Source organism: Haemorhous mexicanus, chromosome 4 (genome assembly GCF_027477595.1).
Source record: "Haemorhous mexicanus isolate bHaeMex1 chromosome 4, bHaeMex1.pri, whole genome shotgun sequence".
Taxonomy (NCBI): domain Eukaryota; kingdom Metazoa; phylum Chordata; class Aves; order Passeriformes; family Fringillidae; genus Haemorhous; species Haemorhous mexicanus.
In genome coordinates, this window is record NC_082344.1 from 67,911,683 (window position 1) to 67,930,050 (window position 18,368).

The window sequence follows — 18,368 nt, forward strand, 5'->3', positions numbered from 1 at the left end:
CAGTGATTCTGTTTTGTGGAGGTGGTATTCTTGCTTCTCTCATTCTGCTTGAACTCTAGAACTTAAAGCCCCTTAAGAAGAGAAGGTAGCCTTCTTTTTTATTGATCAGTAGCTTCTGTGGTGTGGGGAGGCAGACAGAAAGGATATCTCTGCCTTTGTGGGTGTACAACATAAGTGATGCCAAATGGAAAACACACAGGTCATGCTGAATGCTAACTAAATGAAAACCTCCCAAGCACTTATCAGTACAAAACCAGGAAAATACAATTATTTCTGGTCTGAATATCCCAGACAAATACAGGCACTCAACCTGGATATCTGTATGTTTATGTGATAATGATGAGTAAAAAAATAGCTGATCATTTTAGACATTGCCATAAACAAAAGACAGCAGAGTATCTCTGCATTATGCACAGACACCACAAGATGCACAGGGCTCCTCTCAGAGATTGGCATTCAGTGCAAGGAAGCAAACAGTTGGGATTTGTAACACCTGCATTTGGATACCTGCAGTTCCAGGGCTGAGGTAGATCTTTTAGATGAGAAGTTCACAAGAGAAAGGGAGAAAAATAAGTGCAGTCAGAAGCAGTCAAATATTCAGACTGGCAAACTGGAACAATGCCACTAAAGTCAATCAAGCTCTGACAACTTGCAAAAGCCAAAGTGCTACTCCAGAACATTGTCTGAGCACAATCGTTATGCATTGTGCTGTCTCCCTTTATCAAAGCAGAAATTGCTCACAGATGCAGAAAAATTATTACCTCTGAAACAAACCCACTTCCATCAGCTCTGAGATTTTGGACAAGCACATGTTCTAAAACAGTGAGTATCCAGCAGGCTGTTTCTGAATCAGTACTTTTTTTTGGTAAATTAAAACTTCTGACAGGTATTAATGAAAGTCTGCAACGTTCCACTGCTTCAGCAAGCAAGCTGGATGCTCCAAGAGCTGTGATACAATTAAAGCATGTGAAATGAAACCTCTCTTCCAGTTCATCTGTCAGTTACTGAAGCAGCATAAAAAATGTCTAAGCTCCTAAGAAAATGAACATGCTATAGATATAGTTATGCAGAGGAAAGTCTGCCTTTTGGGAAAGACAGGTTAATCCTTCAGTTGACTTCAACCATTGAAGTGAAAAGCTATCTTGATTTTTTTTCCCTTCACTAAAGTTAGAAGTTGTGAATCCAACAGAAGGCAGAGTCCCCAACAAGATCTTAATATCTCTCATAAATGTAATGGTGTTGACATAATATGTTGAGATTTCTGCAAAACATTTCACTCAATGCCATTCAGCAATCTGATTTTAAAATTTTGGCACTACCTGCAAATTAAAGTTGTCTTTATCAAGGTAATTAAAACATTCAAATTGTGGTTAATGAAGTCACCAACTCATGTTTTCAGGACAGAGAAAAAAAGAAACAAAAAATAATCCTTCTATGTTGTTGAACATTGTTACAAAATGTTACAAGTGGAAAATCAGTATTAAGTTTGGAAGTGGCAGAATTTCATCAGACACTAAGCCAAAGCAATTAACACTTATAAACAATTAGTTAATTATTGATGCAGAAATGGCTTTTATTTAATGACAAGAAAAAGGTGCTCCTCCTCTTAAAGACCAGAAAGGACCTTTGGGAAATCAACTTCTAATTTCTGCATAAGGCAGGCTGACAACATTGTCTGGTTTCATGACTGAGAAAAGTTGCTTTAGAAAATCTGCATTCTCTTACAATTGCCAGGGATCTCTCCATCAAACACTTCATAAATTGCTCTGTTGACTAGTTGTCCTCATTTGTTTTGGTAAAAAACAAACACATTCTCACTGAAAATGCAGCAACACTGCTCACATCTAGTCTAAATGGAGCAGCAGCCAAACTCCGGGCTCCAGCCTGGCAGCGTTATTTGCCTGCAGGGAGAGGAGCCCTGGGTCAGCCAGGGCTCTGGGGCAGAGGGGGGGGATGAGCAGAGCAGCTCTGTCACAGCTCTGTGACCCTCAGAGCAGGAGTCCCTTGCACTCCTGCTGCCTTCTGAAAGGCAAAATTGACAGGAAGGGGCAAATCCTGCGCTGTGGAACTGCAGCAGGGGGAGAGGATGGAGTCACACTACTGGAAAAAATCCTTCACTTTACCTTCCCCCAGCACACATGGCCAGAAGTACAGAGGTCTCATGGTAATAAATGGTCATGCCACTTACCCAGGCATTTTTCTTTGCTTGTTACTCAGGCAGAAGAACTAAAGGACTGAGGATATGAGAGTCAAAATATAGGCCTGCTCCTAATACAGGAACATGTGCCAAAACACTACAAGCTTTTTAACTGCTCTAAATTACAGCTCCTCTAAAAGCATTGTGTAAACCACTAGAATCCAAAATCTATGCACTCATCCCAGAGGAGAAATGTACAGTTGTAAGACATCCCTTTAGGATAAGGAAATAACAAATATTTGATAATTAAATACATTAACATTATAGAAATGCTCACTGAGAACTTATTGACTAAGCCTGAAGATGGAAAAACCAGCAAACAAAAGTGAGAGTCTCAAAAGCCTAGAAGAAAGAGCAAACATAGTTATGTTAATAACTATTGACAGGGGTGAAGAATTTTGTATTGAATAGAGATTTTCTAGGTTTTTAACCCAGCTTGTCAGAATTGACAATTTTATTACTAGACAGTGTTATCTCATGAAATGTCTGTTGTTGAGTTAGCACCTCACTCATTTGACTTTTCCCTTCTACATAACCACAATTTTGGTCTTTGTCATACCAAATTAGAAGAAATAAATTACATTAAACTATCATATTTGCATAGTTATTCATGGACATACAAAAGCACTCCACAATTTTTAAATTGGCTAAAAGCAGCCACAAAACAATGAACATGCACTAAAGCATATTACTGAAAATTTCATTTACCACTTCAACCATAAAAAAATTCTTGAACTCGATGCAGAAGAGCTATAATGATCTAATGTGCCAACATTCTGAGTTTTCTCTTTTGATATCTTTAAATATTCTTCAGAGGTCAAAGCCTTTAGCACAAATCATGAGTACATTTGGTTTTACATTGATCTTCAGTAAAGCTGGTTATCTACAAGACAGTACAGTCTAAAGACTTATGAAGAGTTCAAATATCCCAGAGACCTCATTTACTGACTGGTTAAATAGCAATAAAAAACTTGTAATGCTTGTTGCCTCTCTGAAATTGTGATGTACTTAGACTTGCACAGGTTGGTTTCCAAAACTCTTCTGAATTTAATAGGCCCCTTTTCTGTCAGCTGTAAACTACTGCCTCAGCTGATTTTTGGCACGTTGTTCTGAAATGCTGTAATTTGGCTGGGACAGAATGCAATGAATGGTAGGATGGATGAATTACCAGAAAGGCAATTGTTCATAACAGATTAATGGGCATGCCTAATATTTTTGTAAACTTAATGCCTCCCAATGCATATAAAGTGTCAGCAACCTATCTTTGCCACACATTTTTTCTCTGAAATGGGAGTGGATTCAGCCATGCTGTTGAAACTTCTTTGTAAGAACAGGAGATGTGGACACACATACCCAAGTCTTTCCTCAGGAGTCTTTTCTCAGACATAGAAAGGCAGAGGTGATGCAACAGCAGAGAGCAAAATGTGCCACAAGATGTTTGCAATTGCCCATTTGGTCAGTATCTCACACAGCTGTCAGACACTACCCCAAAACCTTTAAAACCTTTTGTATGTGTTGTTTCATACATCTGCCAAATAGCCTTTTTAAAGAACATCTGACAGAAGTCTGACAAGTAGCAGAATGATTCCAGGTATGTTCCAGTCAAGAGGTTGAAAACTGTATTTTTGAAGTGTCAAAGGAAAATCATTTACACATCTCATTTTCAACACAGTCAAATTCTCATCAATATCCCATTCTCAAAGCTGTCTTTTTGGCATTTCTTTCTCCTTGAAGAAAGCCTCCCTATGCATTTTCATTATATCAGTATGTTTTCTGCCCCTCCCCATTAAATTCAGGCAAGTTACATGCTTAGAGAGAAGGGAGCTTTTGGTTGGATATGTTATGCTTGATTAAGAAACTAGTCTTCTTCAAAACTGCTGTTAATACCACCATTCAAATCCTAAAAATCCCCAAATTCCATGGCACACAGAGAACAATCCCTTTGGTGTGCTGACCACTCTCATTTACTAAACAGCCCACTCTGATCTAAATTGAAGAGAACACATAGTCTGCAAGGAGATTAAAAAAATTAATTCTCAATAAGCAGAACTGTTTGATGGCTTCCAGTCAAACTCTTTTTTCCAGCATTTCCATAACAATCAAAGTATTCACACTGGTGCATTTCCTCTGGCAGCAGTCACTTTGAAATAAGAGTGTTGGAATAGGATACTTTTGTATAAAAAAAGATTGCTGTAAAGAGGCATTCTCATAAACAGGTGGGAGAAGAAATAGGACAGCACTTAAATGTATAACTGGTATACAAGTACTTGTGAAAGAATGTGATCAGCTTGGAGGTATTAAAGCAATCTTAAAATTGAAGCTTCCAAATCATATTATGTTTGTGTTCATCAGCTGGGAGTCATTTAGGATGATCTTGGTGATAGTAATCTTTTGGAGATGTTTGTTGAAAGAAGCAGCTAAGCAAACGTATTCCTTTTGAGTTTAAAATTGATGAGGGGGACAACTAAACACACCTGCTATGAAAGCACGTGGAACAAGCACTGTGGGATGGGAAGTACAGTTAGGATTTAGGGCATCTCAGTATCTTCCCTGCTTGGAGAGAATAAGATGCTCTCTCTTGAAATAGCCTTTAGAAAAACAGGTTATATTCCCCCATGTTCTGAGCACTCAACTGATAATATTTATAAAAAGCTTTGAGATTTTAAACTACAGAGGAAATTTAAATGCAGCTTAGGGGCTAACTTTCTTTTAGGCTTTTTTTGTGACGATCCAGAAGTGCTGCATAAGTGCTCATGAGTTATTACTCATCAAGCCTTATGAAAATAATTGAGGATTAGGCTAGTTTCGAAGATGGGGAAAAGACAAAGGTTAGGCTTGGTTTGTATTTCACTAATATTGGTGTAAAATGAGTTTACCAGGAATACAATGCCCTTCATGTAACCAGGATGGCTCTCTATTGATGTTGTTATGCAAGACAACACGCAGGCAAAACCAAGAGCACAGTGGAAACAATGAAACATTCAGGCCTGGATTTCTGCCTTCTAATTTCAGAAAGAAGGATTCTCAAATTAGCTGGGCAAAATCAGTTACAATTCATTATATAATATATGCAAACAAAAATTAGCATTTCCTTTGTGTCTTAGGCTGGAAAATCTGGTTTTATCTACATGAAACCAACCTGCTATGCTCACTATTCTTGTCTTTTATTGTTAATTCTACCTGAGCCTGCTCAGACTTTCTCTCCTGTTCTGTTATGATACAGAAAGGAGCTTGGCTTTTCTCAAAGAGAATCATTTCCTTCTGTACCCAGTTTATGTTTATACCTCAAATCCACAGCTGAAACACTCCCAGTTGGCCAAGTAGCTAAAAGTAAATAATGTATCCTAACCAAGCCTCTCACAAAATATTAAACTATAAGATATTGATGTGGTGGAGGCTGGTATCAGTGTAAACTCTTTATTGGTACAACACGCTATCATTTTGTAAAAAGATGAATAATGCAGGTTACTTATAGACTAAATATGCACATCTGGTGACCTGCTTGACCACATAAACTGCACCATTTGCTACGACAATCCATTAGAACTACAGCTTCAGATTTTTCTAGTCAGGGCTGAAGTAAAAAGCAGACTTTTGCTATCAGGGGTGCACAGCTGTGGGACAATATCATATCTGAAAACTGAAGGAGAAACAAATTCAGGACTAGGGAAGACCTGGAGATTTCAAAAGCATTGGCCATCATCTCTGCTGGAGCTCTTTCTTAGAGAAGTGTGGTGGTTTGGGGGTCTCCCATGGCAGGACAGAAATGATGAATCTGACCCCATGTTCTTAGAAGGCTAATTTATTATTTTATGATATTATATTATATTATATTATATTATATTATATTATATTATATTATATTATATTATATTATATTATATTATATTATATTATATTATATTATATTATATTATATTATATTATATTATGCTATACTAAAACTATACTAAAGAATAGAGAAAGGATACTTACAGAAGGCTTAACAAGATACTAATGAAAAACTCGTGACTCTCCAGAGCCTCAACACAGCTGGACTGGGATTGGTCATTAAGTCAAAACAGTTCACATTAAACCAATAAAACAATGACCAGTTGGTAAACAATGACCAAATCACATTCCAAAGCAGCAAAACACAGGAGAAGCAGATCAGATTATTATTATTTTCATTTTTCTCTGAGGCTTCTCAGCTTCCCAGGAGAAGAAACCCTGGCGAAGGGATTTTTCAGAAAACACGATGGTGACAGAGAAGGATTATTAGCAAACTGAGTATAAACTGGTGTAAATCATTCCACGAAACTACTTGCAAGACATGAACCATCAGATGTGGCTGTAAAATCTGCAACTGCAATTTAGGTTGAAGGGTTCTTTGATTGTAATTAAACTCTAATTCCAACGCAGGAAAGGCGAATTGTCATGTTCTCCACATGGTATTTAATTCTCAGATCCTGTTCCTTCACCTTTTTCCTCTGGAGGCAAGACTCTGGAGTACAAATTATCAAAAGAGAGCTATAATTTTGGATCTGACATAAAAAAATATGTGTGACTCATAGACACTATGCATCTGTTATCACAGCCCTAAAAACATGATTATCTGGTAGATTGAACTTCAAGTTTCTAGAAGAGAAAGTTGCAGTTTCTCCTTTGAATTACATTTTAGGTTTGGTAAATAATCACAGGCCCACTTTTTCAGCTTATTACTACAATCAAAGTAAATCATAAAGCACTTGGCAAGTGGCAGGTGTCTTTTAAAGAATAAGGATGATGTGGGGGTGAGAGCTAAGACCCAGGAATTTCTCAATTGGATAGAAAATAGATCTAATCTTACAGTAAAGCACTGAATATGGTGCAAAGCCTGTAATACTGCCTTAAAAGTGAGATTCAGAAACCAAGGCAAATTTTCTAGATAAGTAAGGAACTGGAGTATTGACAGGGATGGCAAAAACTTTTTAGAGTTTTTAAAGAATTAGTCTTGGAGCTGATGTTAGCTAATGTTTTTAATAATTACATCAACCAAAAGAAAATGACATCAATTAAGTTTCCTGGTGACACAAAATTTAAAGAGAATATATGAGTACATCAGATGTGAAAAACAGTGGGACTTTGAGGAAGCAAGCAAAATACAAAGTTAAATTCACCAAGTATAATTTTATGGGCAATGACAAAAATTTGCAAAATTTTCTGAGGTGCAAACAATATTAAAAAAAATGACAGTCAGAAACTAGCAAGGATATGTACTTGGCAGGTACCTGTGGGAGTAAAATCAGTCTTTAATATTCTAGTAATTGTTATTGATATAATTCAACAAATTTATGCTCTGAAGCAGTGACAGAGCCTAATCACTCAGTGATTAGTGTTTGATCTAGTTTTGTAACAGGAAGTAGTAACTTCAGCATTCATAGACACAGTTCATACCTGCTTTTTACTTCTTTTCTTTGGAAATAAGGCAGAAAATATCATCTGTCTTTCCTAGTGAACTGCTGCATTATTGCTCATTTTTCTGTCCAAAGAGAAAGAAGAGTTGACATTTCAAAGATGATTATGCTCTTACTGTCATCACAAAAAAAAGATGGCCAAAAAGAGAACAGAGTTTGTTGAAGACCTCACACAGAAAATCTGCAAGGCAGAAAGGCCTCATAAAATCTCCAGCTGTAGGAAAAGCTTTATACAGCACTTGCTAGCAAAGGACCTAAGTCTCCAGTCCTGGAGAAACATCCCTCATTTTGCAAAAGATATGGCCAATATGTTAAAACACAAGACCTAGAAAATCAGTGGATCAGTCATGCAAAATTGCCATCAAGGGGTGAGGGCTGGTTCCTGATGAAATGGATAGACCTGTGAAGCATTTGGCTGTATGAAACATTTAGGAAATTATTATTTGATCCTTCCTTGGAAGAGGGCCTTTCAATGTTTTAGTGCCTTCCAGGGAAACAGAAACTGCAGACTGAGAAATGTGTGTCAGACTTTACCACGTTCACTGCTGTGCCAATGCATTCTCTGTGTGTTTATGTGCTTTGCATGCTGCTCTCTCCTAAACACTAAAGTTAGAGACCTTCTCTCCCAAATTTGCCCTGAACCAGGACACTGGGGCTCTTCTTTTCTTCCCACATGGCACTGAAAACAAACTATGGCAGGGAGGGTAGGAAAATGCTTAAATTTGCTGTTCTCTAAACTGATATTTGCACTGTTGACTTCCAGTGTTTGTATAAGGACCTCATAGCTGCTGTAAATTACATGATGCTGTGGGATTTCTTTTTATTATATAAAAATTTATTTTTAATAATTATTAATTTTTAATTATTTTAAATTATTTTTAGTTTTAAATGGTACAAAGCTAAGAAAAAGGGTTTTGTACAGTATATTCTGATATCTGAATAGAGAGGAACTAATTAAAGGAACAGTTTAATGTATATCTTGATTTTGTAAGTGAAAAGGATGGACAGGAAGGGTCACTATCAGCTTTTACAGCCCAGAAAATACCTAAAATAATGAGCCAAGTTAATACCTGAGTACCTTCTAAGCATCCAAACAGCCTTCAAAGTAGCAGAAGTGACTACCCAAACTAGAGACTGGGGTCATCAGACATTTTTTTAGTAAAGCTAAACCCAGCCACATAAGGATGCAACCTCTGTTAACTCACTGATCTGTCAGGTATCCACCTAACTGATTTGGAATTTGTCTTGCTCACCCACTCCTCTATGAAGGTGTCTTTAACACACAGTCCACCTAAAAATTCTTCAGAGGGGCTAAACATTTCTTTAGAGACAGGACTGGGACAGAGACAAGTGTCCCTGTTTGCTGTCCCTGGCAGCAATACAAATATCCCATAGGTGTTTGTCAGATCCCACTGTGCCACTGCACTCCTTGCCAGAATCAGTTTCCACCAAAACCTTTTGGTGGCCGAAAAAAACAACCTAACTCCTTAATTCTGACCTGATGAACTCCCTGAAGGATTCATGGTTGGGTTTTTTTTTGTTCCTGTGGCTTCCTTGTTCAGCACAAAAGCAATGGGCAGGCTGCCAAGCAGCCTTCATCACCCTGAGTCCCATCCCTCAAGTACCAGCCCCCCTGGGATTAACGATTACCCAACAACAAAGCTGCTGAACTTTAATGCTCTTGCTCATGGGAATAAAGCCCCAGAGTCCATGATTAAATCAACCTGCTTTTCAGCCACTCTGGAGCTCCAAAGCACATTTTATAACCAGCTAAGCAAACTACACAAAGCTTTAATTTTCAGTTAAAGCCTCTGCAATGTGCTGTTCCTTTTCCATGGGGGAGACTGAATTGCTTGCTATCCTGTCTTTACTTGCCAGTGTCAATATTTCCTTCAGTTAAGAAACAACTGCTGCTCTAACAAATTGCACAGATCTGCTGAACATCCCATGTGTGACTCCAAGGCTAGACATAAGTAAACATTCCCTTTTTCTATAATAAAAAACATTTATTTAAAAAATAATTCTGATGTTTTAAACACACTGAGAGATTTTTCTGTATTTTGGAGAGATGAATGCTCAGGCACATTCTTGCAAAATATTACACCACCAGATGTGCCTTTGTACTTTATAGGGGTCTGTACAAACTGATAAACCACAAAGACAAAGCTAAAATCTGAAATACATGGAGTTATTTGTCTGTGCTTTAAGCATCTTCCACAGTGAATATTTTCCTGCTTAAGATGATCCAAAAGTTCATTAACCATGAAAACTACACCTGTAATTCCTTAAATGCTATTCTTTTAACTAGAGAATTTGACAACACCAACACCTGCTCTTAGGTAGATTTGTAAAATAAAGCAGGCAGAAACTGCTACATTCACTATAAAAATAAGAGGATTTTTCCAGATGTTAAACTGTATCCTTGGCTCCTGTTCTTTGCATTAATATCTGTTTTTCCTTACTGTTACATTTAACTGTAAATTATTATGCTATACTGTAAATTTCTACTATAAAAATCTTTCTAGGAGATAGATAAAGTGCAACAAGAGAGTTCAAACAATTAATTGCCTTTATTAGCCTGTACATAATTCAGCCCTTTGTAGTTTGGGAATTTTTGCTTACAGGGAACACACAAAATATCTTTCTGTGTACCTGCTTCTGCGTGGTCCTAAACTAATTGGGCAATGTCTCACAAATTGCATAATTGGCTGAACATTCCTAGCCTTCTGATTTTAATCAGGAACACATGGTGCATATCAATAGGCTACTTCATTATGCCTCAAGAAGATCCAGGCTACTGTCCATTTTCAATTAAATTGTATTTTAAAAGAACAGCAACTTGACCTTTTGGAATACCACATAATAGGTTTAAAAACTTAAGCAGCTTTGGGTTTTTTCCCCTGGAATAGCTAACTAACAAATAGAAATAAGCACCCCTTATTGCAGTATGTCACCAAGGATCAGCCTTCGACAAAGCTTTGGATGCATTGGCTCTGTCTTGTGATGATAATAACACCTGAAAAAAAATCACTTGCAAAGGAGTACAGACCTGCGTGTCTCTACAGCCTTGGAGCTTCCTGTTTGCATTGTTTACTAGAAGCCACAAAGAAAAGGAGTGGGTGTGATCAAACAGCAGAACACTGAGAGGGCTCCAATCCCAAAAGGCTCACCCTTTTAACTGACAGCAGTATGCAAGAGAAAAATATTGAAAAAGCCTTTCTAAAGGTAATGAGCAGATCACTGCCAGGGCTGGGAAAAGAACATGCATCTTTGAAGTGGTCAATTCTATTTATTTCTCCTTAATTCCAACTCTGAAATATCTATTATTTTAAGATTCTCCTTACATCCCTGAAAGTCTGTAAAACAGACAAGAAGATTTTACCATCAGCACAATTTTCCTCTAATTCGGATTACAGGGATTCTTTTTGTTTACCTGTGGTGACAGCAGTTGTCAGCCAGTATTGCTCTGTGCATGATCCAAAAGAACTGAATCAGTAGCAAGCCATTAGATACCCAAAACAGCACAGCTCAGGAACTTTTAGCTACATGAGATTTCATAAAACTGAATAGAAGTCATGAGAGGCTTTTACTGGAATATATCAGCAGCTCTGGAAAAGCTCACAGAAAAAATATCATGCCCCTCCAGCATGTGCTGGCCAGGTTGCTGAAAACCTCTCTGGTCTCTGCAGTTGATGGGTTGTGTTGAACAGCTGGCTCACTAAGCTGTAAATATCTGTGATTCATGGGCCTCAATGTTTAGGAATAATAGTTCTCTCCAGCTTGAATTCACTGTGGCCTTGTGTAAGTGAAAAGTGACAAAGCCCTATCATATCTCTAGAGCTCAGAAACAATCCCACACAGCGTGTTTGTTCATCACCAAATGAGATGAAAGCATAAAACAAAACCAAAAATAACAACAAAACTCTGAAAAAATTATAAAATTATTCACTAAGCACAATAGCCTAAAGAAATGGTATAGAGTATCTCTGCAGCTGAGGTCAGAGGTAGTTTAAGTTTATGTAATTGATTATTAGAGACTTTAAATGTCCTTGACCTATTTCAATAGAACTATTCCCTCATCTAAAAGCATAAAGAGGCACCTACCACTCTCCAGCTAGGAATTCATCTGGCAGAGGTAAGAAAGCTGCCCCTATTTCAGGTATAAGTAATTTTTTCTATATTGACAGGCTCTTCAGTGAAAGTCAATCCACTCTTTTTGGAAGTGCACTTCCTTCAAACAGTCCCCCACATGTAGCCAAAAGACTTCTAAAGTAAAAAGGAACAAAATGAAACCTCTTACAAGAGTATATTGTGGACACTATGGAATATTTATAGAGCATCCTCCTGGGCCCTGGATAATCACAAGTCTAACTTCAAATATTCTATTTTGTTGCTGACAGAGGAACATTTGGACTTTAGGGTAAAGTTAGCCCTTGTGAATGCTAATTCTCCTGTCTCACCTATCTTCAAAACAAAGACCTTTAAAACCCTGGTGTGGATAGTTTTCAGAGTTTAAACCAAAAACATTTGTGGATAGCTCTGCTGGACTGCCAAAGGCATCAGGGTCCAGGAGGAAGAAGACAAGTTATTCTTTGTTATTCTTCTCAAATACTCTCTCATGAGCAAAAAACCAGATGTGTCCAGATGCCATAGCAGCCAACTGACACTGATTACATCCAGGACAGACAAAAGATGTAATTCATAAGCAAAGGTAATTAGAGATTTCAAAGACTTATAGTTAATATAGTGAGTTTTTGTCACTGGAAGCCTTAAAACAAAATGTAATGCCATTTTAAAAGCTGTGTTTCTTATCTCAATAAGAATCTATGCTGGAATTATGGAGTTCAGTACCCTGGCCTGGCTTGTACAGGAGGTCAGATGAGACAATCCTAATGGTTTCTTCTAGCCTCTAAACCAGTGAATAAAGAAACAGCAAATATCTCCATGACGAGTCATAAAAATAGGTTGATCATAATAAAAACAAAGGATCAAAAGAATGAAAAAGTTGGGTTTGCCTACTAACATTCAGAAGGATGACAAAGAAAAGCACTTGAAGTAATAATCACCGTAAATTATTTAAAAAGCAAAAGAAAAATATAAACAACAATAAAGAAAAAAACTTCTACCAACACTTGGCCATCTGCTTCAACCCCAGCTAGGGCACTGCTTGCTGTGTGCTTTATTGTTTTGTTTGATTTCTCCTAAAGGTCACAAAGCAAGATTATCTTCTCTTCTGCACAGGCCTATTGGACACCTTAATAGATTTCATTATATGAGCCATTTCTCTGACATTCAGCTGACATTTGACTGTTCATGACCTCTCCTGAAGTGACAGAAAATACGTGCAAATCTACCTAGGAATACAATACATGTGTGGTAGAGAGCAGGAAAGAAATTTCAGGTGGAAGCGACGTCAGAATTATCCTTGACACGACCATTTTCACATGTTTCAAGAGTTCAAAAACACAAAGACTGAAAAAAGCACTACTCCAACTCTTCTTTAATACTTAAGACAGTAAAGTCAATAATGGGATTTTTAATGTAGTGGTTCAAGCAGAAAAAGTGACTATGGACTGAAGTGAGAAAGGGATTACATTCAAAAGTGCACAACAGACTTGGGTGACTGGCTCCACTTGTTTTGTCTTCATGGTACTTACAAATTGAGTGATAGGTAAAGTGAAATAAAAGGAGTCAAACCTCAGTGTCTAATTGCAAAATGTACATTCCCCTAGCAAAAAAAACAGCTGGAAAAACTTCATCCCATTGTGGTTTGTATCATCATTGCCCACTCTTTGCCAAAGACATTGGCTGTCACTTACCTGAAGGAATTCCTCTCTTTTTCAGAGCACTTGAGGATTCCAGCTCCCAGAATTACTCAATAGTTTGGCAGATGCTAGCTGCCAGTTTGGGCCACAAGCCCTGCAAAGCACTTGCCATTTTCCTTGGGTTCCTGGCCTCCTTGCCAAGTCAATCACCTTGAAACTTTCAGATTTGCTTCAGTTCACCTCAGACAAATTTAAAAATAAAAGCCTTAAAAATTATTCCTGTGAAACAAAACGTTTTGTTCTTGATTATGATATTTAAACCACACTTTAAAACATAAAGCATAAAATAAATAAATTGACATTTAAGACAAACCTGACATAAATGTCTTTTCTTCCCTTAGACACTTTCAGTTGAAGTTCAGCACCTTCTAAAGAAAAGCTACAGACAAAAGTTTCAGCATTCACAGATCCATCAGAAGCAATGTGCAAACTGCAAACTGAAAAATATCACTTGGAAGAACTGTCTTTCAGAAGGGGACCTCTTTGAGCCTTTATTCAGAAACAGAAGCTAAAAGGGCAGCAGCTCAGTAGCATTTGTTCTCTGAAACATTTTCATTTCCAGATGACCTAAAAGGTCAGCTTGGAAGCTAGCAATCTATCCTTCATAAATATGCCTTTTTAACTTTTAATATTACTTTAATTTTTCTTGAAGACTACTCCTGTCACACTAGTAACAGTGAAGACAGAGATGGTCCTTAGGAAGCTCCTTGTTCTTCTCTATTAGTCTGGGGAGTACAGCTGTCTCCAAAATGAAGAGATACCCAGACTGCATAAATTACTTTCATATTCATGTTTAAGTACTTGAAGTATATTAGCTGATGTATTAAGTACTCAAATGTACTCATGTGTCTGACTTTGCCAAACCCCATTCTCAAACTAAACTCTTATTCTCTGCAAACCAAGTATTCCCCTCCCTTTAAAACCTAAATCCACGGGTCTCAAAGCCCTCCTGGCAGATTAATCTTCATGAAGAACACAGTGGAGCTTTCTTTTTCTCTTATAAGACCAAACAGTGGTATCTCCTGTTCTTCTAAGAGCCCCAAAATGCACACTCAATCATCTCCTTTGGGGAATTGAAACCCACAACACTTGCTTCTCTGGAGAATTTTCTAACTAATAAGATTTATCTGACCAGCTAAGAGCAAGGGCATGAATCAACAAAGAGCAAGGGCATAAATCAATAGCCTAATAAGTTAGGACTCCTGCTCCTGTGCCTGGATTCTAGTAAAGAAGAACATGGCCTCAGCCTCTGGGGAAAACATAAAAAGTTTCTGAAGGAAAAAAATAAAAATAAAATCCATCTTTCCCAGCTGAATACTCCTGTCAGTATTAGTGAGAGTCAAGCACCCTGAGAGTCTCACCATTATCAGTTAAAATTCTCCTTACTTCAGTTTGAAACAGCTGAGAGAGAAGGGACAGAGAGCCCTCCCAGCCCTGGGGGCTGCCATAGTCACTGCTGAATTGCTTGTGCCACCTCCTGGCTCTGGCCTCCAGCTGGGAGGGTGGAAGGGGGGACAGCACAAAGCAGCACCAATCTGGACCAGGGATGCAGAAGCAGTAGTTCCTTAGATGTCATCACAGCTCTCAGATTCTGTGCTGCAATTTGCTCTTCTGGAAAGGAGGATTGGGAGAACCAACTGCTCAACCCCTGCAAACATAGCTCAAGGCATAAATCCGCTTCCTGATCAATCCAACTTTGATGATTGGTAACTATGATGAATCCCATTCCCCCTCAGGTACCTGCTGACAAACCAGACTTTCAGGGAATAAAGCTTGCCACATTTATTATAGAACAGTATTGCCCTCCTGTGGCCAAAGACTATTCCAAAGAACCGAATCTTATGAGGGTTTCTCTGTATTTTTTTATTTATTTGTTTCTTTCTTCCTTTCTCATGCACAGCCTGCTACCCACCTTTCTGAAAGGAACTGACAGCTGGAAGACTCCCCTGCAAGCCTCTCCAAAACCTAGATCCAAAGCTGGTTTGGGCATTTCAAGGCATAGAAGCTGAACAGAAAAATAAGCAGTAGCCATCATCCCAGTCCCTGTGGCTCCTTACATTTCTCCTGATGACGCTCTTCACATCAGAAATGATGATCTGCCTTCATCTTCAGTGGTGACATTTGACAGTGACAGCATTTCTTTCTGTGCACTGCCATTAATCAGTCCTCTTCTGCCTTAGATTTACTGCCTGTTTAATAATCCAGAAGTAGAATGTGCCCATTTTCAGACTAAGAGATAATCTATTCCTCCACTGGGACCAAGCATGGACCTTCCAGATCTTCCCCAAACCCATGTAAGAAAACCGATTTTCTCTGATTTAAAAGTCTTTTGGATCAGGTCCTGAGTGACTTAGCAAACACAGTGTGAGAGTTTGCACACACACACAGCAATAACAGAGACTACAACAGGGCTGACACACAGCTCCCCGTGGCAACACCCCAGTTCACAGGCTAGAGAATTAATGCACAAAGCAGATGACATCATCCCACCCTTGAATATATAAAGTTCTCTCTGAAATCCCCATAACTTAGCCAACAAAAGTATCACTTAACCAAGAAAATTACAGCTTTTTCTTGGATTAACTACTTGGAGATAATAAAAAACTCTTAAATATTGATCAGCCACACACCTGAGAAAACTCTGTTGCAATAAAGGATTTACATAAACAGCAGGACAAATGTAGCTTAAAGCAGTCTAAATTCCTCACCATTATTTCAAAATGTTGTTGAAAACCAAGATACAGTTTCTGTGGAGATTAATTTTACTTTACATATATCATGGAATGGGCTTCCAATCTATTTTACCTGCCAACAGTCAGTTAATATGACTCAGCTTTTCTGCCCAGCTGTCAAAGACTGAAGAAAAAAGAATAAGCAGCTCCATCTTCCTTTTCTGATTGCCAGCTAGAATGATTTACCTTTCCTTTTCACAATATGTGTCTCTATAATCGTCTGATTTTAATTTACACATATGTTCCAGTATCATCTACACTAGATTTTTGTGTTGCTCCATTCAAGTTAAAGAAACCAGTCACAAATAATCCATACAGCCAGAGAAGGTTTGGGAATACATCTGTGCTCAAAATACGCAAAAAATATTTTAAGTCATTTCTGGAAAACAAACAGCCCAAAACAAGGCACAAATCCTGGCCACAACTGACTTGCTTGGACATAGCCAGAGTTTTTCAATGCACTGGAATGCAGCTAACAATGCCCACTCCAAAACACAGTTTTGTTCTGGTTAAAATAAAAAAGCCTTTGTGTTTCAGGTAAGTATTGACAGCAAATTTTACCTGCTGTCTAATTTATGAATAATTAATTTTGTTGATCATCTAGGAGAAACAGCATCTGCTTAGCATTCATTAGGTTCCAGAAGAATCTGTAGAATGTGATGAAAAATGAGGACTTCATACCCAGCTGAGTACATAGAGACAGGGAGAGCAGGATAAGGAATAATTCTCAATTTCTTGGAAGTATCTGAAAAGGTTTTTTACCTATGCTTCCTTTCCAGGAACAGTTTGTACAGACCAAGCATACAGGACTGCAGTCTGGAAGGAAGGAGAATATTTGAAAAGGTTTTATCCACAAGATGACAAGATGAGCAAGTGAACACAGCTCACTTGCTCATGAATTCTGTGTAATCAATGTTAAGCCACAGGCTTGCTGGCTTTTTGGTTTAATTGGGCAGAGCAACCGTGTTTTCTGGATGGAGGTACAAAAAGCAACAGCATTTTTCCAGCTCAAGCTCCATGGCAGTCTTGCAACAAGGACATGCACTGGCCACACCTTTCAGCAATGTGTCCTGTAGGACAGGGGAAGAAAGATATCAGATTTCTTCTTGGAACCCTGGAGACATCACCCATTTCCTTTTGTGTATCTTCTTCCTAACCCCATGGCAATGAACAGCCACATTTGGATGTTGCTGCTCACTCCCAAGTGCAGTTAAATTTTGATTGTTCATTTTAATTTTCCATCTTTTCTGATCAGTTTTTATTTTCGATGCTATCTAGGAAAAACAAATAAAAATTAGTAAGATATTTAGATTCCCATTCATTTTTATTTTGGGCTGCTGGATTCGTCATCTGTAGTGCTCAATATCACATGTAACACTCTCCAGAATCATTCTTTTATTTAGCCACTTTTCCCTAGAGAACAATTTTCTTGACAATTACCCTGATTTCTTTTCTTATGGTAGCCCATCTTGCAGAAGCAACAGAATCCAACTGAAAAAGTGAGGATAAGAGGATGCCACCAGCAAGTGCAGGCTTTTCTGCCTCTCCTCTTGCTTTTTGACCCAGGCTATGGCAAAGAAAGTCAGTTCCTCATCCCTCCCATAGCACACACAGACATTTCTAATTGCAAGCTCAGTACTCCTTGCTGTGCAGTGAAACCCTACCTGTTCTCCTTTGCAGCACATCTCTACCTGGATACTGTGTACTTCAGGCAAGGAAAAAGTCTCCTCTTTTGGCTCCTAAGTCCTTTTTTCAGGCTGCTGTACACAGGAACTTAGAAATCTGTGCGAATTGCTCCCATTCCTGAAAATGGTATGACCTCATCTCCCTCTACAATTACTGTCCTTTTGGGTTCATTCCTCTTGACCAGATGTTCAGCCACTGCTACTCAGGCTTTGTACATCTGAATGCCTCCTGGCCAATAAGGTTAACAAAATACCCTGAAATCAGTGTTTGGCTGTTGAAGTCCTTCTAACTCAACTGCAGTCTCTCCCTCCTTGAGGAATTCTCTGCGATGCCCACTAGGAAGCACTAAGATCTCAGACATAGCAAGGGATGTAGATTTTTTTTTCTAGCTCTGAAATCCTCCCTTTGAACCATCTATAGGAAGAGTAATTATTTCAGCTGGACTGGAAGAACTCATCTTCTTATTTGCTCCATTTTCTACAGCTCCCATGAC